Source organism: Gopherus evgoodei, chromosome 7 (assembly GCF_007399415.2).
Source record: "Gopherus evgoodei ecotype Sinaloan lineage chromosome 7, rGopEvg1_v1.p, whole genome shotgun sequence".
In the NCBI taxonomy this organism is placed as follows: domain Eukaryota; kingdom Metazoa; phylum Chordata; order Testudines; family Testudinidae; genus Gopherus; species Gopherus evgoodei.
The window spans coordinates 44,721,109-44,741,343 of NC_044328.1; the positions used below are offsets into that span (position 1 = coordinate 44,721,109).

General features: G+C 41.3%; 1 non-coding gene and 1 pseudogene across 1 annotated transcript; both read left to right on the forward strand.

The window, feature by feature from the left end:
• LOC115654540 overlaps positions 1-13,744 on the forward strand; it is a 34,414-nt pseudogene extending 20,670 nt beyond the window's left edge.
• Positions 7,684-7,800, forward strand: LOC115655665. The gene has a single exon (XR_004001452.1). It is a non-coding gene; the product is annotated as a U5 spliceosomal RNA (small nuclear RNA).
• Positions 13,745-20,235: the final 6,491 nt, after the last annotated feature.

The following is a 20,235-nucleotide window of genomic DNA, read 5'->3' on the forward strand; positions in this document are numbered from 1 at the left end:
AATGCACCACTGAGAGCATGGTAATTTTTTTAAATCATGAGAAAAATCAAACATACAGTCTCTCTCTGACTCCAAATGTAATTCTGTGCAAGCAAATATGTGAACAAATGACAAGCATTTCAGAGCTCATTCTACTGCTATTACAGTCTTTGAAAATAAGGCAATATTCTCTGGCATGCACAAACGTACCCAATTCCTAAGCTTTACACATATCCCACCAAAATGACGTATCTACGAGGAAGGAGGACAGTTTAAATGCCTATCAGAAAATTAAGTATTAGAAGTCAGATACCTTAAAAAAAAATTTACCGTATTCTACAGTAATTATCCAGAATACTGCTGTTTACAGTTGCTGTAGTGCACTGAACTATTACTGAAGATGACTGAAGTATATTTAAATAAGAATAGATACGTGAAGATACATAAGTAAAACATATATGCTCTAGGGGGTTAAGTGGGTTGCGATTGTCCCAGAGTAAAGGTGAAAGGACAATTGTTGCAGGCAATGGAGAGACTTTCTCTGACATTTGCCTGTCTCTAGTTTAGAAGCCATCTTTATGAAAATGAGATTGATGCTAAACTTTTCCAGCTTATATTCTCCACTAGAGGCAGGCTCCCTAGCTACAGCTTGCACATAATCCTCAATGGGAGCCTGGGAAATCCCAACTACTTGGTTTCAAAGAATTCATATCACACCAGTCTGAGGCTGTTGTCTTGTGGATATTGCTATGCACCTGCCATGCATGATGTGTGGGTATGGGTCATAGCCCCAATCAATTAGAGCAGGCACATCTTGGGAGGGCTCAGTCTTGCTCAGTGTCTGGGGGGTGAGGTTGAGCATCATTTCACTCAAGAGAAATCCCTGTGAAGAGTGCAGTTGGGACTTTCAGCTAGTTTCTTTTGCTAGGGCAGCAGGTAGCTGCAACATGCAGTTTTGAGCATGGAGAAAGCAGAGGAAAAAGCAAAGGAGAAATCAGGACTCCAATCAGGGTTGTAAAGAATCCTCAATAAAAAATCAAGTCCAGTGGACTGGCCTGGGATATTTCAAGGAGGAGATTTAATTTATGTATGTTTAAATTATGTATTTGTGTATGTTTCCTTAGCTGTATGTTGTGAGTAATCACAATGTGAAGAACATCCTGAGGAATCCTCAGACATCCATTGGTCAGTTCCTTTTAGGCACTTTCTTCTCTGTGTTGGTGGGGCTCCTTTTCTACCAAGTTCCTGCCACTCTACCTGAAGCCTTTCAGAACAGGTGAGAGGAAGAACAGAATCTTTACTCCCTTCCTCCAGCTGGCAGTATGAGGGAGGACGGATGGATAGATGAAAGGAGTAACACACAGAATGAATGAAGAGATGCAGACAAGTTCCTTTCAAGTAGCCCAAGTGAGCATATAAGCCTGGGGCACCCAAGGGGTTTGGAGAGGGAACCTTATATGGAACCAAAATCTGCTGAAGACATCAGAGAATATTCCCAGTAGCAAAGACAGTGACAGACTCCAAAATTTTGAATACTTACCTTGGTGAGGATCTGATTCCCAAACCTAACTTCCAAGGCAGTGTAATGTGAGAGCAGTACAAAGCATGAGAGAACTCTCTGCCCTTTGTGTACAAGTCCAGCAGAGAACGCCAAATAAATCTCTTTTCCTTTTCCTCCCTTCTCTGCAGGTTGGGAACTTTCTTCTTCCTGGTCATCAATCAGATCTTTGGGAATCTGTCTGCAGTGGAGCTCTTAATCAATGAGAGAAAACTCTTCATGTGAGTGACTCTAAAACTCCTTCAAATCAAAATGCTGGAAACAGGCATAAACTGGCTGTGGCTGCAGAGTTTGCTGCAGATCTACACACCACCACAGAATTGTGCTCCAATAATCAAGCCCTCCCAAAATTTAAAATCATGTCCACATCTGTCTAAAAAAGGAAGGGAAAGAGACAATGCATCCCCACTCCCAATGCCAAAAGCCTCAGATGCGTTGTAGATGTCAGATTCCAAACTCTCCAATGCCTTCCCAAGATGCCAACAGCCCCATCTGTTCCCTGTCCCGTTACCAAAATCTTCAGCTTCCCCAACAGGCTTTTACAACAGTTATGCATTTTCAATACCAAAATCAGCAGCACCTTAAAAACTAAAAATCTGGGACAGTGTGAAATGACTTGATTTTGACATCAAAATGAAAATGACACAGGAATAATGAATAGATTGTATTATTCGTTTTCAGGTTTCACTCATTTAAAAAAAGTTGCACTTTTTCTAAACCTTGCCACAGAATTTCCAGATTTCCACACCAGAACACCTCAGAAATAAGGATGCCTTACCACATAATTTAGGTCCAGCTGAACCTTAGAAATGGCCAGCAGATCATGGATCTGAGAAAGTCTGGCTCAGCTCCCAACATTAAAATGCTCAGTATTATTTCAAAACAAATACAATAATAGACAATTGAAATGTATACATACAAATATAAGGACACTGTTCGGTCAGTCACAATATAGCATGCAAGTAGCATCTACAGACATGGCAGAGTAACAGTAGAGAGAAGTGAATGGACACATTTCAGAAAGAAAAGACTAAATACTGGAAAGGTGCAGTTTCTACATCCTACTCTGGAGAAACCACGAGGGGGGAAAGAAAGGAATTGGATATTTGAGGAGAGCGAGGACTGGTTACAGAAAAAGGAAAGATTACTTTGAAAGAAAAAAAAATAGAGTATGTGTATGTGTGTGTATTTTGGGCAAGTTCTTCTAAGAATTTAAGGTATAATCCTATATCATTTGCAATCAATGAAAGTAAGATAGAGCCCTGCCTTGGATAGGGGAAATTGTATTACTGGATTCTGAAGCAGACAGGACACTTGAAGCTGGAGAAGATTTCTGATGTTTTCACATTTCTAGATATGGATGAAGAGACTGGCCACCACATTTTGGACAAATTGAAATTTGGGTCAGAGGAAGACCACTGAAGGAGGAAGTTACAAGCAGTAAGACAAGAGGAGATAGAGGCATGGAGGAGAGTTTCATCAGAGGAGAAGTCAGGATAGCATCATCTGTGGGTGATGTTTTAGATGTGATAGGAAGATTTACAGACCAGGAAGAAACAGGAGGCAGAAATAGTAGAAGATAAAGCTCAATGTATATGTTTCAGAAAGTAAGGGTAAATGAGAAAGGTGTATCAAAGATGAAGATGAAGGGGATAGTTTTTCTTCAGGCTGTTGTGCTTACTAATTATTTAATGGCATATCTATTTGGAGATGAAGAAAGTTCTGATGAAATTGAGGGAGACAGGAGTAAGGAAAGGACTCAAACGCTAACATGGTTATAGAGTTAAATATTAATATATGAAGTAGCTACTTTGATTTTCAATGTTTTTATTTATTGCATACATTTTTCCAGTCACGAGAACTCTAGGGGATACTACAGGACCTCAGCATATTTTCTGACCAAGGTGTTTGCTGATCTGATTCCCAATCATATCATCCTCTTGTTGATGTTCTCTGGCGTATAGTACTTCATGATGGGTAAGTACTGAATTTCCTTTAGCTCAGCAACTCTTTGAGGAAGTGATTCAGGACAAAAATCACCATGGGAAAATGCCACAAAAACTTTGGGAGTAATATCAAACTCTGGCAAGAATGAAATGTCATTGCACAGATTTCTGTGGTGACTGTGCTTTGTTATTAATTTGTGCAGTTATATTACATTGCTCATAATCAGAGGTAAAAAATTCTCTCCTTATGTACAAACTTTGTCTAGAACTTCCCAGGGTGCTTCTGTTCATCATTTTTTCTCCCCCCCCCCCCAATAAGACACCCACACACAAAATCATCTTATTTCTAGTATACCACTAGCTCTGACTCCAGTTGGTTGAGTTTTCACAAAGCAGTGCTGTATCAGTTCCGGACAGGACTCCGGCAGTGTGGCCTTCTAAGGTTCCCCCAGAGCTTAGGTAATAGTGCAGGAAAACCAATCAGATGGTCTCAATTTTTGAGACATGTGAAGAGTTAAACAAACCCACGCAACCAAACTGTTAATTTTAGTATGATTATATACACTAGGATGAAAACAGGCCTAGCTTTCCAGTAAATAAAAACATGTTGCGAGGTGCACTCTCTAGCAGCTCTTTAGTGGTAAATCTGGCACTCACGGCCCCACCCTGCAAATTCCTCATGGACCCAATGAGCTTTGTCATAACCATGCCCAAAATACAAACTAAAATTTAGTCATGGCAGATTTTTCACAACATTGTCCTGGAAGGATACTCTATGGATCCAGCACTGAAAGCATGCACCGCAGTGCTTGTTATTACGCCTTTAATTCGAGAAAATACCAAGTTGGAGTCTTGTACTGGGAACCACCTTATACTGTAGCAATTCCATGGCAATGCCTGTTATGGATCCAGACCTTCTCACAGTACTGAGTCATTTTCTCTCTGTCATCATATACAGGTCTGAAACAGGATGCAGGATCTTTCTTCCTGTATGGTCTTTCCCTCAGCCTGACAAATCTGACAGCCATGAGCATGGCCTTCCTGGTGAGCACCAGCATCAGCACCTTCACCATCACTAATGTCTTAATTGCACTGCCCTTCGTCTTCATGATGGTGAGAACTTTTTATCCACTCAAGAGCAGCCTTGCAGGATGTATAGAGTCTACTGGAATCAGAGATGGGCCTAAATCTCAACATTCAGTTCAAATATCCCAAATTGAAGGGGTGCTCAGATCTGAGGCTTTGGTTTGGGTCCCTACTGGAATGGTCTGGGAAGGTGCATTTTTAAAAAATCAGGAGTATTTATGACATAGGAAAGCAAGATACAGAGCAACTGTAGCTATAAACAATATGTTATTAGTACATCTGGTCTAAGAGGAAAGGTCTGGTCTGCTCTGAGCACAAGACAGGCAGTCAGCAATGCCTGAATTCTAATCCTGCCTCTGCTCCTGTCACGTTCCTGTACCAGATATGGACTGGCTACTACAGCTTGCTTATACACACCAGATGTGATCATCATAAGATCCTTTACCACTTTGCCAGGTATAGCTGAGGTTAGTGTAAATAAGGTACAGCAGAATCCCATTTATCTGATCTCATTAGGATCAGGGCCACATTGGATAATCAAAAATTCGGATAATTCAGAGAATTGGAAATTGTGAGGCTGCAGCGCCATCTAGGGCCACAGGAGAGACTGCCCACTTCTGGATGTGCGTGTACTGGTTGTTGAGTTAATATGGAGAGCCAGATAATGCAGGTCCGATAAATAAGGTTCTACTGTATTTTGTACACAACACCACCTAGTGTATGAACAGCATAATACAGTTTAGCATTCCAGTACATCTCCCCTTTTAAGTTCTATATTCCTACCATTTACAATATTTACACTGTCTCATTGTCTTTGAAGTTCAGTAGGTATTAGTCTGTTAAGTGTGCCTGTATCGTATTGGTATTCTAATTATATGACCCAAATGTGTAACAACTTGGTCATCTAGCTGTCTGTTAGTTTCAATGACAGGCTGTGGTTGGTTTGGAATTCCTGAGTATTCTTCTTGTTGTTCTGCATCTGTCATCTGTAGCGTTTGCTCTGTTGATTGTTCTTTCTGAGGAAAGAAACTGTAGATGTTGGTGGTCTCTGCTGAACTCTCCATTGCCAATCTCAATCACATATAATCTGGGTGCTGGATTTTCTTTACAACAGCTAGAGGTGTCCATCCTTTTTCTCCATTCATTTTGACATGAACACAGTCACCATATTGTAGATCCGGCAGTTCTCAACTGAATGACGTCTGTTGTAAAAGTGTTCATAAACTCTTCTAGCCTTTTTATCTGACTTGGCTACTCTCTCCATGTCTGGGCACTTTGGATACATTCTTTTCCAAAACTGGAACAGTCTTTCTGAGGTATTTTTCCGTCAGGAGTTGTACTGGACTATATCCAGTAGCCACTATTGGTGTTGATCTGTAACTCAGAAGAACAGGAAATGGATCTTTCAGCTGTAGGATTTTCTTGACTATCTGTACAGGTCTCTCAGCCTTTCCATTCTCTTGTGGATAACATGAGCCACTCGTAATATAGTAAATAACATATTTCATTTGGATTCAGGTAAATTCTGCTCCAGTGAACAGTGGTCCATTGTCTGTCACTAGTTGTTCTGGAATACCGATGTGAACAAAAGTACATTTGAATTTCTTGATAATACTGCAACATGTTATATCTTTCAAGTACATTATTTTTATATACCTGGGAAAATAGCCCACTACAACCAGGTAATGATGTAATCTAAATTTGCATAAATCCTGCAGCTAGTTTCTTTCAAGGTTTCTCTGCTAATAGTGTTTGTACACTGTCTGGTTCAGTATTACCTCAAGTTGATTTGTACTGGATGTCCTTTCAAAAGTACTATATCATCAAATCCTCCATCAGGTTCTTTCTTATTTTTCACTAGGCCCATCACGGCTGCCACACTGCAGCAGTGAAGGTTGTTTGATCCTTTAGTCACATGCACACTGAATGCATAGCTTTTGTCTGTGTAGATTGTTTCTGTGATGAACTGGACCATGCAGTTCAGAATACCTCCAGGGCTAGTCAGAGTTCTGTCACTTCATCTCTAGAAGGGGTTGAAGGTGACTGTAAGTTCCTTCTGAAATGATGTATCATCGGCTCCTGAGTTAGTTTGAAAGTCAAGAGTCTTGTCATAAATATTAAATTTCACTCTGCATGCAGGATCTATGTCATCACAAGTGATAAATCCCAGAAACAACGGCTCTTGTTTGTCTGTAATATGAGTCAACTTCCAGACTGCTTTGGTGTGACAAAACACCTGCAATATGTCCATATTTCCTGCATGTATTACACTGTGTGCTTCTGTCTGGACATGCATTATCTCTTAGGACATGACTTTTTCCATATCCTATGCATCTAGGCTGGAATTTGTCGCCTGGGAGTTCTTGCTCTTTTCTTCAGGGGTTTTATGGTAATGACTTTTAACACTCAAATGTCTGAAAAACTTGAAAAAACTGAAACTAGCTTAGAAACTGTAAACAAATTTCTCTATGTTTTGCTGTTTCACCATTTCAGTCTGTTTTGCTATTTCAATAGCTGTGGCTAGGGTTAAATCTGCCTTCAACTATAGCTGCTGTGAAAGGTTTTTTTTTCTGTTAACCCAATAACCAGCCTCTCTCTGGTATTTTCATACTTTGCATTCCTCAGATCCAATGTATGCAGAGCTCTTATAAAACATTAACATTTTCTCCTGGTTCTTGAATTCTCAGGTGAAAACATACTCTTTCATAAACCACATTTCTCTGAGGTATTAAGTATGCATCAAACATAGCCAGAACCCTTTCAGAGTCATCTTTGTGACTGTCTTCAGTAAAGTCAAAAGATTTAAGGATATGTTCTATCTGTTTCTCCATAGCATAAAGGTGATTTGATACCTGTATATTTCCAGTTTCTTTGTGCAGCTGGATAGCAATGTGAAATCTTGCAGAATATGGTTTCCAGTCTGTCTGTCAAAGCTGAAGTTCTCTGGGGCATTAAAGAGTGGCATGTTGATGAGATCCTGCAATCTTTGTTGCTTTGTTCCTTCTGTTTGCAACATTGTTGCTATTTTCCTTCTGTTTCTGTTCTTAGTTTACTCCTGATACCATGTCACATTCCTGTACCAGATATGGACTGGCTACAGAGCTTGCTTATTATATACTCTGGTTTCTCTTCAGATCATATAAATCTTTCGCCTTTTACTAAAGATCTCCGTGGAGAGGAACGTTTATGAGTTTCTACCCAATTTTTTATTATATACCCCAGATGTGTTCATCATAAGATCCTTTACCACTCTGCCAGGTATTTTCATGCAGTGGCACCTAGTGACTGAACAGTATAATGAACAGGAGTACTTGTGGCACCTTAGAGACTAACAAATTTATTTCAGCATGAGCTTTCGCGAGCTATAGCTCACTTCTTCGGATGCATAGAATGGAACACACAGACAGGAGATATTTATACATACAGAGAACATGAAAAGGTGTGTTCCAGTCTATGCATCCGAAGAAGTAAGCTATAACTCACAAAAGCTCATGCTGAACTAAATTTGTTTGTCTCTAAGGTGCCACAAGTACTCTTGTTCTTTTTGCGGATACAGACTAACACGGCTGCTACTCTGAACAGTATAATGCAGTTTAACATTCCATTACTGTACCTGTGATCTTTGGTAAGTCACAAAGTCTCTGGCTCAGTTTTTCCACTTGTAAATGAGGTTAATCCTTACCTATTTCAAATGGGTGGTTTGAGATCTGTTTATTAAATATTTGTAAAGCAATTTAATAATGGAAAACATTACAGACTTTTTAACTTCTCACACATATTGTATGAAAAATATGGAATGGTACATTATCCTCCCCACTGGGATGTATGATTAGAAGAGGCTTCAGTCCAGGCTTTAATGGTCTTTGTATTTTTTATTGTAATACACTGCACAATACAAACAACATGTAGCTACTAGAGGTGCCTAAAATGAAAAAGTAGTTACTGAACACACACATTAGCCACTGTTCTAAGCTAATCATTTTAAATGAAAGCTACTAGTATTAGGAAGTCCTAGTAAACTTTAGGGCCAAATAGTCTGAAAAAATATTTTACAAAACAATTTTTAGCTAATAAATATACTAGTAATCTTAAATTAGATTATTTTTAACAACACAGAAACTGGAGAAACATCCTTAGCATTGTTATTTTCCTACTCAGAATACAGTGGATAGGAACACCGTATATCTGATAAATTTCCCTATTCTCCCTTTCATGAATGAGGGCCACTATTTGGCTCAAGGTGTCTGGTACTGAGGAACAACTCCCAAGCACTTTGAGGGACAAAAGACAAGCATATTGTTTATAATGTGGTCTGCATTGTTTTTTTGCACTGTCTCCTACAGGTCTTTGGTGGGTTCCTTGTAAACCTGAACTCCATGCTGAGTTGGCTGTCCTGGATCAAATGGGTCAGCATCTTCCATTATGGAATGAATGTGAGTCACAGCCCTTATGTGGAAGATTTGGCAAAGTGCAAAACGGAAGGTTCAAAAGTAAAGTGAACTTCATCCCCGATTGTACAAAATCCCTCAAGCCTGTTTGCCATCTCACTTCTCATGTCTCGGATTGTTCACAAGCTCTTAGCCAAAGACAGAATAGAATCACCTGATACTACCATGTACTAATCAAAAATATCATCCAGTCTATCTTGGTAGACTGTCTTCTTCATATGTCTTCTGAAGAAGTCCTAGAAGCCCACCTCTGTCTGACCAAGAAAATGCCGACTGTCTGTGTTTGTCTGACTGATAACATCTGTAAATCTGCATTTCTGTCTCTCACTCTGTAAAGTTGGTACTGTGCTTTGTCACATATAATGATACTCATCAGAAGTAAAGGAAACAATAAGCACACATGCACATTCACAAACCATGCCAGAACATGAGCTTTACTGTATTCTTATAATAAAACACAGTTTATATGAAGTCTGCCCTAAATATAATTCTTATAGAAACTACAGCACCATTTACTGGCAGCATCCAATATTGATGCTGTAAAACAAATCACTATCTTCTTTTCAATGAAGATTGATTAAATTCCTGCTTCTGAGGGCTAAGAATAAACATTTCCATATACGTTTACAATGAGATTCGCAAAAGAAAAGCCTTTAGCTGAATGTTTTGTTCTTTTTTCCCCATTCAGACTTAGGAATCTCTTCCCCATGTTCTGCTATTTTTTCTGATGTTTGAGGCTTTGTTTTTATGAGAATCTCATCCCCTCCCTCTTCCCTCTCCTGTCCTAACTCCACTCCAAACATCCTGGCACCAAGGAGTCTCTCCAGTGCTAGCCAAAGACAAAAGCAGCCCAGATGCGTGTCTACCTTGAAACGCCTGATGAAAGAGAGGGACATATGTTTTAAAAGCTACAGGGCAGATTCATTTGATAATTAGCCCATAATTAATTATCTTTGATTCTCATAATTCCAGGGTTCACAACCAGGGGTCATGAATAAGTGTCAGGCATCATGGCCACACTGCACTTCCTAAATTGCTGAACAGAGGGTGGTCACGATACGGAATAGGTGAAGAACCATTGCCAAAATTGTGTCAGGGCATCATGGTCATGCTGCATTTCCCAAATCTCTGAATACAGTATGGAAAAGGTTGAGAAGTGACCCCTGTCAAAATGGAACATTCCATGTTTCTGGGGAGGCACTGCTGTTCTTGCTGTATAATTTCTTCATCTGCCAGTTTCTAACAGATTAGATTTTTTAAACATATGTTTCCTATTTTAGGCCCTGACCATCAATGAGCTCCAAGGAGCAGTTTTCCATTTGAACTCTTCCACGTAAGTACTCACTCTGTTCACCAACCACCAAAAACAACCCAAAAGTGCTGAGGGAAGGTAGAGGCTGTCATACCTGACACATTTCACCACAGGGGTACATACAAGCACTCAATTTATAGAGTATTTTTGGATACACAGGAGTCTGACATACCACATGGCATGAAGCATAAATAGGAGGCCATGATGTGATCCCTGTTGAAAGAGAAGTGGCAGTGTCAATACACATACAGAGAGCCAATGTTTAACTAACTTATTAACAGGAAGAACAGTACACAGGAATATCAAGTAATAAATATTATCCATTAGAGGGAGCTGTGTTAGTCATTTCCATATATAATAGTATTGTTCTTCCAAAATCTCTACCTTCACCGTTTTTTAAATGTTCTTTTAACATAATGTGTTATGCAAAAATGGTACATAATACTTTAGCAACATTTCTTCACATATCAGTACATATAACCTTAAATGCTGCACTAAATATAAACAGCACCACGGGTGAGATTTTCAGAAGTGCTCAAGAAACTTGAGTACTTCTCTGAACCTCACCCAGTATGTATAATCTAAAATTATTTAAAATGCATAGGTAGATGTCTCTGTCATAAACAGATAAGAAAAGTTAATAGCACAGAAGTACTTTATAGCTCTTTGACTGTAAAGGGTTAACAAGTTCAGTAAGCCTGGCTGTCACCTGACCAGAGGACCAATCAGAGGACAGGATACTTTCAAATCTTGAGGGAGGGAAGTTTTTGTGCTGTGCTGTTAGTTTTGGCTGTTGTTCACTCTGGGGGCTCAGAGGGACCAGACGTGCAACCAGGTTTCTCTCCAATCTCCCTGATACAGGTTCTTATAGATTCAGAATAGTGAGTACTAGATAGATAAAGCGAGTTAGGTTTATGTTTGTTTTCTTTATTTGCAAATGTGTATTTGGCTGAAAGGAGTTCAAATTGGTATTTTGCTGAAAAGATTTTAATTTGTACTGGTATACTTAGGCTGGGAGAGTATTCCCAGTGTCTATAGCTGAAAGACCCTGTACCTATTACATTTTAAATTTACAAAGATAATTTTTACTGTTTTTCTCTCTTTAATTAAAAGCTTTTCTTGTTTAAGAACCTGATTGTTTTTTTATTCTGGTGAGACCCCAGGGGACTGGGTCTGGATTCACCAGGGAATTGGTGGGGAGAAAGGAGGGAAGGGAGAGAGAGAGGCTAAATTCTCTCTGTGTTAGGATTACTTTCTGTCTCAGGGAGAATCTGGGAGGGGAAGAGAGAAGGAGGGGGGAAGGTAAATTTTCCTCTCTGTTTTAAGATTCAAGGAGTTTGAATCACAGTGATCTTCCAGGGTAACCCAGGGAGGGGAAGGCTGGGAGAGGCAATGGTGAAGGAAAGGGTTTACTTTCCTTGTGTTAAGATCCAGAGGGTCTGGGTCTTGGGGGTCCCCGGGCCAGGTTTTCGGGGGACCAGAGTGTACCAGGCACTGGAATTCCTGGTTGGTGGCAGCACTACAGGTTCTAAGCTGGTGATTGAGCTTAGAGGAATTCATGCTGGTACCCCATCTTTTGAACGCTAAGGTTCAGAGTGGGGAATTGTACCATGACAGTCTCTAACTAGTTGTGTTTGTTTGATTCCTTGCGTGCAATATTTTTCCCCTTCTGAAGTGTGATAGTCAGTGCAGTGTCTCCAGTTATCTCTTTTTTCCCTCACACAAAGGAAGGCGAATCTGTAAATGTCACTAGATTTCTCTATTGTAAATCAGCAGGCATGGTAATCAAAGAGTCACTGTAATTATTAGGTTAGAATTTGGTTCTGGCTGTTCCTCATGCAGATAACCTGCACCACCATTACAAAATTTATCAGGACAGATGCAAGACAAAGGCACTTTCAGGAAACAAAGAACATGGATATCATGGAGGTCACCTATTGGGAATTACAAGGCATTTTCAGACCAGAGAACTACATGGGGGCATTTCACATGGCAATTTTAGGCAACACAGGAGGCATATAGCAAGTGAACAACAAGATCACATTAAGCATTTATGTAACTTAGGGTTTGTCAGGGCACATATGGGAAACCACAGAGGTTCATGCAGAGTGGGCTCACAGGAAGTTCATAGCAGGATGTTACAGGAGCATATGTATTACAGTTAAAGTACTTACAAACACTTAATGGCTCACCTGGGGACTCACATAGTCACATCATCAGTACTTAGAAGGGCTCATTATAGGAACTCACTAGGCAGGACACATAATACACTCTTACATGAGTTTTATAGCTTGATAAAACAGCAACAGCTACTGTAGAATTACAGAATACATAGAGACATACAATAGGCCCAATAAAAACCAGTACAATGTCCCATTAATAAGGACAGCTCATTTATTTAGAACAGGGATCGGCAACCTTTAGTACCCTGGCGGGCCGGGCCAGTTTGTTTACCAGCCGCGTCCACAGATTTGGCCAATTGCGGCTCCCACTGGCCACGGTTCGCCGCTCCAGGCCAATGAGGGCGTCGGGAAGTGGCAGCCAGCACATCCCTCAGCCTAGGCCATTTCCCACAGCCCCCGTTGGCCTGGAGCGGTGAACCATGGCCAGTGGGAGCCACGATTGGCTGAACCTGCAGACACGGCTGGTAAACAAACCAGCCCGGCCCGCCAGGGTGCTTACCCTGGCGGGCTGCGTACCAAATGTTGTCGATCCCTGATTTAGAAGAACCAGATTTATTTATCAAGGTTCTTCTAAGCATCTGAACATGGACTACATCTCTTCATTCAGGAAGCATCCAGGTGGGTGGGTCAAGGCTGGCAGCTGTCCACAAGAGCAAATGCATCACTTCCATAACATGCCTTATCTACTGCAGCCCACCAAGCAAAAGGCTTCCCCACAGTTGCTTCCAAGCAACTGTAAAATAAAGAGAAGATAGCACTCTCTGAATGAAGCACTGCCATACTTCACTACAGGGAATATCATAGAGCTAGATGTTGCAGAAACTTATTGCACTCTATTTTTCACTAATTAGTAGCCCTTATGACTAATTACACAAATTAAAAGAGTTAGTGAGTTTGGTATTCTCCAGATAGCCTCCAGAGAGCAGTCTTTGTCCAAGACAGGATCACAATAACTTGAAGTGACAACCTTGCAGGTCAGGACCTATTTGCATTAGCAAAGCTGTGGGAAAGGAACAGAAGGAGAGACTTGCACAGTGCCCTCCTTCGCTGTGCCTGCTTCTAATCAATACTTTCTCACGTATCACCACTAAAACTTATCATCGTAACGTTTAAAATGAAAAACAATCACGGTGTTGTATTTGTTTGAACAGTGTCAAACACCCGTGTCTGTTTATTGCAGGGTACCTGGAGAGGTGTACTTGCAGCAGCAAGATATCAACTACAGCACCTGAGGCTTGTGGGAGAATGAGGTTGCTCTCCTGTGCTTGTCACTTGCATTCTTGTTCTTTGCCTACATCCAGCTGTTAAGAGTGAATCGCTGGAAGTAAACTGGGCAATTTCCAGTTATCATCCATCAGGGCAGCAGCCATGCAGAGTTCACTTTGTCCCCTCCTACCAGTATAGTCTTGATTTCGGATACCTCCTGATTTGTGCACTTCTTCCCTTCAACCACTAGAAGGCTGTAAATACAAAATTAATTTCACCAAGACTGAAAGACTGGAAAGTGTCAACATATGTGTAAAAACATTAAATAAAAATGTATTTTACCTTTTAACATAGAAAACATTATATGTTACACTCATAACAATCCATGACCCATAATAATCAGCTAACCTCACACAAAATGTGGTGAACAGAACGCAAGATAGTTTTCTGCTAAAACATAGGACAAGCCACTAACCCCTTAGCTAAAGGAGAATTGTCTCTAGCTACCAATAATTATTCTTTCCTTTTCATCCTTACTACACAAATTCTTAATTACTCTTTGGTCATCATTTGCTATGATTACCCCAACTTCTACTTTTCTGGCCATACCACATCTCATCTCATCACTATCTATGCAAAATACCCCAATCATCCTTATATCAATTTACCTCTTCAGAACTCTGTTCTGGCTGTGATGCTGGCAGACCAGGGGCCAGCAAACACCATGGTCCCGATACCTCAGTTGAATACTGACAAATATATAGTTGAAATCAGTCTGGCTCACCTGTGTGTTTGTATTGTTAAAATAGGTATTAGAATTATAAGAATGTGTTTAGACTTTATAGAATGCTTGTGAGTTGCCGCATGCATTAATCTCACTTAAAATATCCATATCCCATATTGTAAGGTAATATTTGAACATTTGCACTGTAAGCCCCTGTAACTGTGTAAATCATGAGATAGGAGAGATACACTAACTAGTGGGAAATGCTGGTCTCCGACAGAAGGTGTTATGTCCTGCCCAACAAGGAAGGCTCATCAACACCAGACAGATTGAGTAGAATGTTGAAGAGGACAAAAGACTTAGTTGTTTACTCTTCTGCCATCCATGAAGAAGAATCTTGCAAGTGAATTCCTCACATCAGCTAAATTTGCAGCTCAAAGCAGAAGGGGAAACAGGAATAAAAACCCCTAACAAGGCGGAACTGTATCTCATTGCTCCTTGGATTCTGGTGGCATGGTTTCTAGACATAAGCAAGGGATCCTCAGCTGCTAAGCCTGAGTTAGCCCTAAAGGACAAATAGAGCTTCTTATTACAAAATTGTCTATTATTTATTGAAATTTAAGATTGGAACTCATTTGTCTGTATATTATGTTTACCTGCTTTAACCTTGTAAATAACTCTTTAATTTCCTTTTCCTATGTAATAAATCTGCGTATACTTTATTATCGGATTGGCTACAAGTGTTGCCTTTGGTGTGAGATGTAAGGTGCAAATGACCTGGAGCAAGTGACTGGTCCTTTGGGAGTGGAAGTAACCTAAATATTGCTGCTTTGTGGTATAAGGGACCATCTATCACAAAGGCAAGCTTGCCTAGGTGACAAGAAAGATTGGAGTACCCAAGAGAGTTGTTTGTGACTGTTATACTGCCTGATGAGTTTATACTTGATAATTGGTTGGTGAAATCTAAGTATGGAACTCACAGCTAATTTGGGGTTTGTGCACTAGCTCTTGACAGTCTGTCCTGAGGTTGGTACTCATGCTCTTGATTCCCATTGGTCAATCTGACATTGGCTTCCTCTCACTTTCCACAGTAAATTCAAGATATATGTCCTCATGTTCAATACCATGCCCCACCTACATCTCAACTTTCACTTCTTTCTACTCCTTCATTGTTTTCTGCTTCCTGCTTTTGCTTAAGCCCCTCCAAAATGCCCCTTTGTATCCTCACTGATACTCATCTTGATTCCTCTTTTCAAGATGCCCCTTTCATTTACAATTCCTTCTCTCTCTTTATTCAAATCCTTAATTAAAAAACACCTTTCCCCTTAAATTTATCGAAGATGACCCATCAGAGAAAGACGTGTGCAATTCAGAATAAATATCAGGAAAAACTGAATGGCACTGAGACCTGTAAAATGGTGAAATAACCAGAAATATTTAACACTGGTCTGGTCACAACTCTAGAAAATATACTGTAGGGATGACCCCACTGACACAGAGTAGACTGGATGATCCAGTAGGCTTTTCCCCTTTCTAATTCCTACGATAGTAGTTTAAGATCAAGTTGGACATTTCTGGCACCAAGGACCCTTGAAAAAATATGGAGCTTTCTTTATTAGATACCCTTGGTAATTGAGGAAAGCTAAGAAGAAATGAGTGGGGAAATATGGGAAGAGGACAGAGAGAACAAGAGAAGTGGATGGAAAGGAAATAAAATAGGAATGGGAGAAGAAATAAGGAAAAAAAGGTGATGCTGGATTTTTGCCATGCCACTTAGAGTATCCAAAAAAATAAAAAGGGGCGGAGGTGGAGGGTGGGGAGGATTCATGAAGGCAAAAACAAAACAAAACACCAGAAAAAGATTTCTTGGCTTTTATTTATTTGCAGAACCCAATTATATCTTCACCTTTTGCCTGTGAGTATGACAGGGGTTGGAAATACTACAGAAAAGGTGCTCAGACAAATAATGGATATTTTTCCCTAGTCAAAAAAGGCTGAGATATTATGCAGACTGTTGACATCCAAATCTTCAAAAGTCTCAAGAAAAAACAGATTCTGTTGCTGTTTAAAAATCTTATTACTGCAGATAGTTGAATGTAACACCACAATATAAGCCCTGCTCCCACAGCAGCATAAGAGAAGGTTATGCACCTGTGCAGTAACTGATGTTCTTTGAGACGGTTCCCCCTGTGGGTCTGCACTTCTAGTCGGAGATTTAAGGCAGCAGTGCCTTGGTTGGCCACACAGGCGCTGCAGCCAGCTTGTGCTGCTCTGAGTGGGTATCATGCACGTGCAGCCAACTGTCCCCCTGTTCCTTCTCTGCCGCAGAGGATCAAAGAGACACTCCGAAGCAGATGGGGGGCGGTAGTGGAGCACCCACAGGGACAACCATCTCAAAGAACATCAGTTACTGCATAGGTGAGTAACTGACTCTTCTTCTTTGAGGAATGTCCCTGTGGGTGCTCCACTTTTAGGTGACTATGGAGCAGTACCGTTCAGTGGAAGGAGGGGCTTCGGAGATGTTTACTGAGTGGTGAATAACTCAGATTCCCCGAAATGAGTGTCAGCAGCTGATTGCTTCTATAAGGCATAATGTCTGGTGAAGGTGTGAGCTGATGCCCGGGTAGCAGTTTTCCATATATCAATGATGAGTATATCTTTAAGAAAAGCTATTGATGTGGATATAGCCCTGGTGGAGTGCATGCGAAGAACAGAGTGGGGTTCTAGGTCACGTTCGTGGTAGCATAATCGGATGCACTCCAATATCCATTTTGAAAGTCATTGTTTGAAAATGGTTAGTTCTTGAAATCATTCCATTGTGGAAATAAACAGTCTGGTGGATTTTTTGAATGTCTTTGTGCTATCTACATAGAATGCAAGTGCTCTACGAACATTCAACGTGTGAAGAGATGCTTCCCTGCTGTTAGTGTGCAGCTTCAGGAAGAATACAGGTAAGTACATGTGCTGGTTGAGATGGAAGGATGAGGCCACTTTAGGTATGAATTTTGGATGTGGGTAAAATATTACTTTGTCCTTCAGGAATATGGTGTAAGTGAAGTTATCACCAAAGCACCAAGCTTTCCAACCCATCGTGGCAACATAATTGCAACTAGGAAGGTGACTTTCATGGACAAGTGTAAAAGTGAGCAGGTAGCCAGGGCTCAAAAGGTTCACCCATGAGGGTACGGAGGACTAAGTTAAGGTCCCACATAGGGACAGGGTCTCTGATCATAGGGTAAATATTCTGTATACCTTTGAGGAAGCATTTAGTTAGAGGATGCGCAAATATAGTGAGGCCGTCTACTTTGGAATGGAAAGCTGTGATTGCAGATAAGTGTACCCGGAGTGAACTGATAGAAAGACTCGATTTTTTTAAGGTCAGCAAATATTCAAGTATTGCAGGTAATGTAGTCATTCAAGGGGAGAGTTGTTTGTCACCGCACCATATGGAGAAATGACACTACGTTTGAGTATATGTTTTTTTGTGTGGTTAGTCGTCTGCTGTCCATCAAAATATCCTCTGTGGAACAGCCTGCCTCCAGAGATGTCAGCCACAGATTAGCCATGCCTTGAAATGGAGGATCAGGATGTCGGGGTGACGGAGATAACTTGAGTTCTGTGTGAGTAGGTCAGGTATGAGTGGGAGGGGCCATGGTGGTGTTGTGATCATCTGGTTGACGTAGGGAAACCAGGTTTGTCTGGACCACATTGATGCGATCAGGATTACTCGGAATCTGTCTTGTTTTATCTTGTAAAGGACACAGATATCAGAGGAATCGGGGGGAAATGTATATTAGAAGTGCTTCCCATTTCATGAGGAAGGTGTTCCCAAGGGAGTTTTCCCCGAGTCCTGGCCAGGAGCAGTATTGAGGGCACTTGGTATTGTGGGGCGTTGCAAAAAGGTCTATTGTGCGGAAGCCCCAGTGTTGAAAGATAGTGGTGAGAATTTCCGGGTCCATTTCCCAGTCATGTGTCTGGGAGAAGTTTCTGTTTAGCACGTCCACTGTTTTGTTTTGGATTCCTGGTAGGTAGGCTGCTTTGAGGTCTATGTTGTGGGAGATGCACCATTCCCAAAGGTGAACCGCTTCTGCGCAGAGTGGGTAAGATCGAGCCCCACTTTGGCGATTGATATAAAACATGGTGGCCAAATTGTCTGTAAGGATCTGCACTGTCTTTTTGCAAATGAGGGGCAGAAAATGGTGGCATGCATTGCGGACTGCCTGGAGCGCCAATAGATTTATATGGAGCATGGACTCCATGAAGGACCATCTGCCCTGGATGGTATGTTCAGACAGATGTGCCCCCCAGCCCAGGAGAGACGCATCCGTGGTTATCATTACTGATGGGGTGTAACATTGGAACGGAACACCTGTGCAGACGTTGGAATGGTTTGTCCACCAGGATAATGAGGTCTTTATCGCGGTGGGCATGGTCAGTTGCTTATGAATGGCATGTCTGTGAGGAATGTGTACTGTACGGAGCTATGCCTGAAGGTGCCTCATAAGAAGTTGTGCATGTTTCATAACAAATGTGGTTGCTGACATCTGTCCTAGAAGTTGGAGGCATAACCTGGCGGATGTCTCTCGGCTGTTTTGTATGGCTGCTATGAGGTTCGTTAATGTCAGGAATGTTGTTGGGGTAGACTTGCCAGTGCCGTGGTTTAGTTCAGGTGGGCACCTATGAATTCCAACTATTGGGTCAGAATTAGGGTGGATTTTAGGGCATTGATTTGTAGGCCTAGTCTTTTGAATAGAGCGGCAGCAAGCGACAAAGCGTCCACCACATGTTGGTATGTAGAAGCTTTCAACAGGCAATCATCCAGGTTAGGGAATATAATTACCCCCTGTCCACAAAGATGGGCTGCGACCACAGCAAGGACTTTGGAGAAAACTCGCAGGGTCATGGAAAGTCCAAATGGGAGCACTTTGTACTGGAAGTGTAGGTTGCCTACTGTGAAACGAAGGAAACTTCTGTGTGCTTGATGTATGGTAACATGGAAATAAGCATCCTGGAGGTCAAGGGCTGAGAGCCAATCACCCTTCTCCAATGCCAGGATTATGGTTACAAGAGTAACCATCTTGAAACACTGAGCTCTGATAAACTTGTTTAGCTTGCACAAGTCCAATACGGGCCTCCAACCACCCGTTTTCTTTTGGGTGAGGAAATAGTGTGAATAAAACCCTGTCCTCTTGTGTTTGAGAGGTACAGGTTCTACAGCACCGAGTTGCAGGAGGTGATTTATTTCCTGCTATAGTAAGTGTTCATGAGAAAGGTCCCTGAAGAGGGACGGGGAAGAGGGGCGAATTGGTGGCATAGAGGTGAAGGGGATGGAATAGCCCTTGCGTAAAATTTCCAGAACCCATTTGTCTGATGTAATGGTTGTCCAGACCGGATAGAAAGGTGTTAGGCGGTCTCCAAATGGACTGGAATCAGGAGATGGTTGTGGCAACACTTCAAAATGCCTGTCTAGAAGTAGATGGTTGGGACGTGGTGGATTGCCCCGGTGTCTGTCATCGTCTTGGCTGACATTGTTTGCAACTTTGGTAGTACTGTCTCTGTGGCTGGGTATACAGAGCAATACAGGTATAAAATGTGCCCTGTTTCTTTTTGTTATTAAGTACATGAATTCCCAAGGTTTTCAGTGTGGCACGGGATTCCTTGACTGTATGCAAGTCTGCATCTGTGGTGTCTGCAAAGAGAGTTTCTGTCCCTCAAAAGGTTAAGTGCTTGATCGTGGCCTGGATTTCCTTGGGGAAGCTGGAAAGCTGGAGCCAAGAGGCCCTCCGCATGACT